The sequence below is a fragment of the Hordeum vulgare genome, chromosome 6H (assembly GCF_904849725.1).
Source record: "Hordeum vulgare subsp. vulgare chromosome 6H, MorexV3_pseudomolecules_assembly, whole genome shotgun sequence".
Lineage (NCBI taxonomy): Eukaryota > Viridiplantae > Streptophyta > Magnoliopsida > Poales > Poaceae > Hordeum > Hordeum vulgare.
In genome coordinates, this window is record NC_058523.1 from 305,658,383 (window position 1) to 305,664,829 (window position 6,447).

General features: G+C 44.4%; 1 pseudogene; it reads left to right on the top strand.

Moving 5' to 3' along the window:
* The first annotated feature begins 2,183 nt into the window (after positions 1-2,183).
* On the top strand, positions 2,184-5,466 carry LOC123405433 (annotated as a pseudogene).
* Positions 5,467-6,447: the final 981 nt, after the last annotated feature.

Below are 6,447 nucleotides of genomic sequence, written 5' to 3' on the forward strand. Positions count from 1 at the left end.
ATAGTGGTTGTAGTAGCAACAACATTAGTAACTTAGCCAAAACGAATATGAGAAAAGTGTAGGCATTAGATTAGCGAAGAATATTTGTATAATTGGATAACATTCATCATGGACAATCACAACCTATAGCGACATAGAACTAGCTCCAATTCATAAATGTAATGTAGGAATGTATTACGTATATAGTTATACATGCTTATAATAAGAACTTGCATAACATAATTTGTCCTAACCTCCCATGGTAGCGGGGTCCGTAAGGAAATCTATGGGATATTACGGGCTACTTTCAATAGAGAACTGGAACAAAGCATTAACAAATGGTGAATACATGAACTCCTCATACTACGGTCATGACCGGAGGGGGTTCGTACTATTATCACATTGGGGTCACGGATCCTAACACATAATAGGTGCATACAACTTGCAAGATAGGATCCAAAACACTCTCATATTCATATAAACATAATAGGTTTAGATATGAACTCATGGCACTCTGGCCCTAGTGAAAAATATGAAGCTTAGCAAAGTCATAGCAACATCAGTCTCATAACATAGTGGATACTAGGGATCAAGTCCTAACAAATTGACTCTGTCACATGATAAATCTTATCCAACTCCATCAGCATCCAGGGAGCCTATGAAGGAACTACTCACTCCAGATTTATGATGACGATGATGACAAATCCCCCCTCTCCGTAGACCTGAACCGACTCCAGAATTGCCCTCCCGATGATGTACACGAGGCGATAGTGCATCAATATCGTTAAACATGATGAAAACATTTTTTCTCGTAAAACGTAAGTTATAGGTTTGGAATTAGGTGAGACGGTTGCCCGTGGGCCCCACAAGACATCAAGGCGCGCCGTATTGTCTTGTACACAACATGTGGCCCCCATCTAGTAGATCTTTGTTCCAGTATTTTTATGTATTCAATAAAAAATATTTGCAAGGTTTTTTTTATTCCAAGAACTTTTATTTCTTCACAAAAATAACACCATCGCAGTTCTTCTAAAAAGAACATAAGTCTGAGTTATTTTCAATTTAATCATGCAAATAAGAGTCCAAAACAAAGAGCAAAAATGTTTGTAATAGTAGATATGATATAGACATATCAAATCCTTCAAGCTTAATTCAGTTCTTGTCTTCAAGTAATTCAGTTGATAAACAAAAAGTGACAAAGAAAAACTGTTTACATACTCTTGTGGTTTTGTTGTCGTATATAAAGTTAACTAGTAACCATGTTTTCAGCAAGGATCAAGAACTAACCATATAAATGATAACACTTAAATCTCACATTTACTCAAATCAATAACATAATCAACTAGTGAGCAATAATAAGTTATCTCAAATGACCACAAATATGAAAACAATCAAGATATAATATGATAACATGGTATCTCGCCAGCCCTGTCCGAGATCGCAAAACAAAAATTCAGAGCACCAGTGAAAGTGGAAACAGTGTTCTCATGATTGTAAATGATAATATGGTATCTCGCCAGCCCTTTCAAGCAACGACTAAACAATAAATCAAGGTAGAAGGCATCGAGTCATGCTCATTTCCAACATTAACTAGACTCAATGCATAAAAGTGACAACAGTGTTCTCAGGATTGGTGCTTTTAAGCGAGAAGACGATGACTCAAATAATAAAAACAAAATAACATGAAATTAAAAGAATGTCCCTTCGCAGAGGGAAGCATGGAATTATAGAGGTGCGAGAGCTTTAGGTTTAAAACACAGATGAATATATATTTTGGGTGGTGTGCTTTTCATGTCAACGTGATGAAAAAGAATTTCGGTATCTTCCATGCTAAACACATTACTCGTAGTTCCCAAGCAGAATGAAGATTTTACTCCCCCTTTCCACCATATGAACACATTAAATGTCTAGCCGAATCCTCAAGTGCCCTCCAAAAAATTACTTTCTAGGGAAGCTTGTGTTGTTAATTTTTATATTGTGCAAGACCGGGCATTCTTCTAACCATCATCTACCTTATAGGATGAATTAGTAAACTCCTGTGTCGAGATTAACCCGCTTAGCATGGATGATACCGCTACTAGGAAAAGGCTTATAGGTGAACCCTAATTTGTGCCTCGCATGCCTTATCACCCACCACTACTCGTAGTTGTAGCGGGTGAAAAACAATGATCGCCAGAGCTTATACTACTGTAGTGACGGGTGCTATGTACGACCCACCACAAATCAGCACCGTTGAGTATGTCCACATGCCAAATGTTATATGTGCCGGGTGGGCAGAATCACCCGCCACTGATCAGGAAGTTAGCACTAGCGAGCACGCAGTACTGCTCACCACAGGTGAGTGTGTGCAATAGTAGCCAGATCAAAAATGATTTGCCATCCGCCACCCCAAAGTAGCAATGGCACGCATGTTAGCGTGCCCGTTGTGACTCTCAAGTTACCTACCTACATGCACACACCCCTATCCCTGCTTCACTTCACTCTCACTCTCCCCCGTCGGCGGTGGCACAACTGCACTCTCTCTCACTCCCACTCTCCCCTGTCGCTGTCCACTGTCGTCGTCGCTCCCATCTACCCCATCGTCGTCGCCATCCGCTACCGCCATCACCCCGATCTTCCCCGTTGCCATCGCGCCAATCCTACCTGTCGCCATCCACGCTGGAATACGTCGCCAACCCGGCCTTGTCCACCTCTCTGTCTTAGCTTTCCCCATCACCACCCGCGGCCGCGTCTCCATGCACACGGACAGTCGTGGCAATAGCCACATACACCCACACACACACAACTAGGGGTAGGGCATACTTTATTTTTTAGATAACTGACACAGTGAAATTTCAGTAGCATAGCAAGAACCATTGGAAGATTTCACATGAACCCAAATTTTCCCTTTGTGCCACTTTTTGTCTATTGCAGCGAGACATGCAATCACCATCGAAATGTAGAGGACATTTCAAAAAGGATGACCTAATATACTTGTAAATCTTGGACATATATTTAGTAACACTAATACATTGATTGCCTAGGTAAAAATATTTAATAAAGTTAGCACATACAAATATTCATATATAATATTTCCATTATGAGATGTATGAACTTTCATATAATAAGTGTTGATTAATTAAGGTATTCCAGAACATAAAATGATATAACATCATCTATTCTTGGGATGCAAAGATCGAGTGTTTTTTCAGGTTATCACCAAATAAAGTTTATAGGACAATATCAATTAATAACATGGAATCAATATTTACATTATGCTATAGTAGCTCTATTAATTTCTTTATCGGATTCATACTATAAGCACTAATGTTTTGGCAAAACGTTGATTTATTTATGTTTCGCCAAATTTCTAGTTCTTATTGTGTCCATTTTTATGCAGAGGTCTACCTATTTTATTTTTTTAATTCAGATTGTGTTGTTCAAGATTTCTTCGGCTTCAAAAATGACGGACAATGGCTAGTATTGTGGTGTTGTCCGGAGGCCCTGGGAAGTGAGGCACCCTAATCCAGAGCCCCGTCACTAGCAAGAAACAACGGCTTGGCACATTCAACTTTGCCAAGGATGCGGCGCATGCTTATGATGCCAAGGCGCTCGAGTACCAAGGGCACAGCAGGGCCCAGCTCAACTTTCCTCGGGATGTTTGTGTGCGAGTGATATAGCGCCTCCTAACAAGAGGATAGTCTCCAAGGTTGAGGAGCGGGAGCACCTGAAGGCTGAGGCCCTCCTCAAGGCCCGTGAACGTGAGAGCACCGATCCCTTGGTGGAACGGTACCTTCACGAGGATCTTCATTTGTACGGTATGGACGAGGCGTTGCTGATCACCTCACGCAACTAGAAGGATGACAAGGATGACCCGATAGACTAGGATCATATTGTCAAGTAGGACGACGATAATGGGATTAAGAGTTGATTTGTCTACCGTGCCTAGTCGTATAACTTCGTACTTATGAATCTTGCTATGGCGCACTATATATGTCCATGACTTCGTAATAAGCATGCTTATATAATATATAGAACGGGTCTATTCTACAAACACCCTTTAAGACCTTATTTTCATACTCCCTCCGTTCCAAAATAAGTGTCTTAATTTTGTACAAGCTCTAGTACAAAGTTATATTAAGCTTGAGACAGTTATTTTAAGACGGAGGGAGTAACACTTACCTTATTGTAATAACACCCTATCCCTAGCTACCGGATCTGAACACATGCGAAAAAAATAGAAATAGACAACATCCCTCCTGCCCACCCCACCATAGCGTGCCCCACCCCACTTCCTTCCCCGCACGAACCTACCCTTGGTACCCATCTTTCTTCCCCACCATCACCCACCTCCGGCGCCCCACCACCTGCACCCCCGAGCCGCCCCACCACTCCCACCCCTCCCATGCCCGATCCATCCCCGACTCCTCCCTGGCCGCCGCCCCCTTCCACCTCTCTCCTTCGCCGGTCAGCGGGCCTGCCGCTGGCCGCACCCATCCACACACGCCGCACCGCCCCTACACCACCGGAGCACCGCCCCCTCCGTTGCACCACGTGCGCTCGATGAATGGACACCAGTGGAGGATCCGGCGCTGGTCGTCCCGTTGGAGCTCTCCGTGCACCGCAGCTTGCTTCCTCGCGCCGCCATGTGCAGATCGGCACATCTCTGCTCCATAGCCGTCCCATCTCCCTTCACCGGTGCCTCCACGCACAGATCGACGCGGCCACTCCTTCCCGGTCAGGGAGGTGGTCAGGACGGAGGCCATGGGTGCGGCGTTCCCCTCCAAGCCCATGTCCCTCTACGCCACCATCTCAGACGGCTCCGTCTGGGACACTCGGTGGCCGCTACAGGGCCAACTACAAGTACGCGCCATTCGTTGCCAAGTTCGGCGACCTCGTTCTCCACGGCTGTCCCGTCAACCACATCTACCACTCCGTGGCGGCGGCGTGTGGCACGCCCTGGTACGAGCCTGTCGCCGCTCGCCGTACAAGCGTGTCGATGTCGGCGTTCAGGCGCTGGCACATCTCCTACTCCTACTGCCACGACCGCTACCGGTACTCAGTCGCCCTATGAGAGTGCAACATCGCCGTGCTCCTGCCCGAGGTGCAGCTCATCGGCATGTCCTCATGCAGTTCGAAGCTCGTGTCCTCCGCGTGCGCGACTTGAAGGCTCAGACTTGTTGCTGATGGGGAGGAGGTTGGAGTCACTGCAATCCACCGTGTATCTATGTCGTCGAGCCCGTGCAGCTCTGTCGCGTGCGCCGTGCAGTTCTGTCGAGCCCCCACCATCATGCAGCTCTGTCACGTCACCCGTGCAGCTCTGTTGCCATAGAAGACGCAACAACAGTTTAGTGACGCTAACAATATCTCGCGATGCGCCTGCTCTGGCCACCACCGCTCCGTGCAACCGAAGCAATTCACTGGGGCGACACCAGTAGCTCTCTCCTTCCCAACCTACACAAGGCTGGCAAATTACATAAAGTATGCAATACATTCACGAATTGCTTACGGTTTGTGGGGCTCGCGTGTGGAGTTCGTTATTGTATATATTTTTCAGTATTGTTTTACGAAAGTAATGTTGAAAACATGATTAAAAAAAATATGTTGTCCACTGGCTCAGTCCATGAGGTTCACTTGCACTCGTAATTAAAAAGTATGAGAAAAATACAAAAAGAAATCAAGCAGTTCGTTTGCCCGTCGGATGTAGTAAGATTTTTCGTATGAAGGAGTGCGATTTTCTTTCTGATGCAGCTCCTTATTGTCCACTATTTTTCTTAAAATTTCTGAAGAAAGGGATAAAAATAAAATCATGCAGTTCGCTTGCCCGTCTGATGCGGTGCGGTATTCAGTATGATGCAGTGCGATCTTCTGTGTGATGTAGTTCTTCCGTCGATTTTTATGCCGCGGAAAACATCTCTTTTATCCACGTTTTGGTGAAATAAACAATGCTCTTAAACAGTAAGGAATTAAAAAGAGTGTTCTACATGAAAAAGTTTCTCCTCATCAATACCTTTCCAACGCTGTATCATTTGCTTCGTTCTGACGAACGGTTTGCAAAAATTTACGAAAATTCAGTCGCTGCAACTCGCAGACTGCGACACCATTTCTAAATTCATTTAAAACTGTGAGGAATCTCTACAAATGACCAACATATGAAAGTTTCGCCTATTCCATAGATTTCAAACACCCTATCGCATGCCTCGTTCCGACCAACGGTTAAAAACTGCAGCGAAAAACATACCAAAAAAATTAAAAAACAGAATTCCATTTTTTTAGTAAATTTGAAATTACTCTCAAACTGTAAGGATTTAGAGAGAGAAGTCTACATGAAAAAGATGCAGGTCGACAATATCTTTTCAGAAAAATATCGGTTGCTTCATTCCAACAACGGTTTAGAAAGCATCACGAAAATACGCTCGCTGCAGCCCGTCATGCGCCCACTATTTTCAAAACTGCTGTCAAACCACGAGGAATCGCGTAAAATGTTCA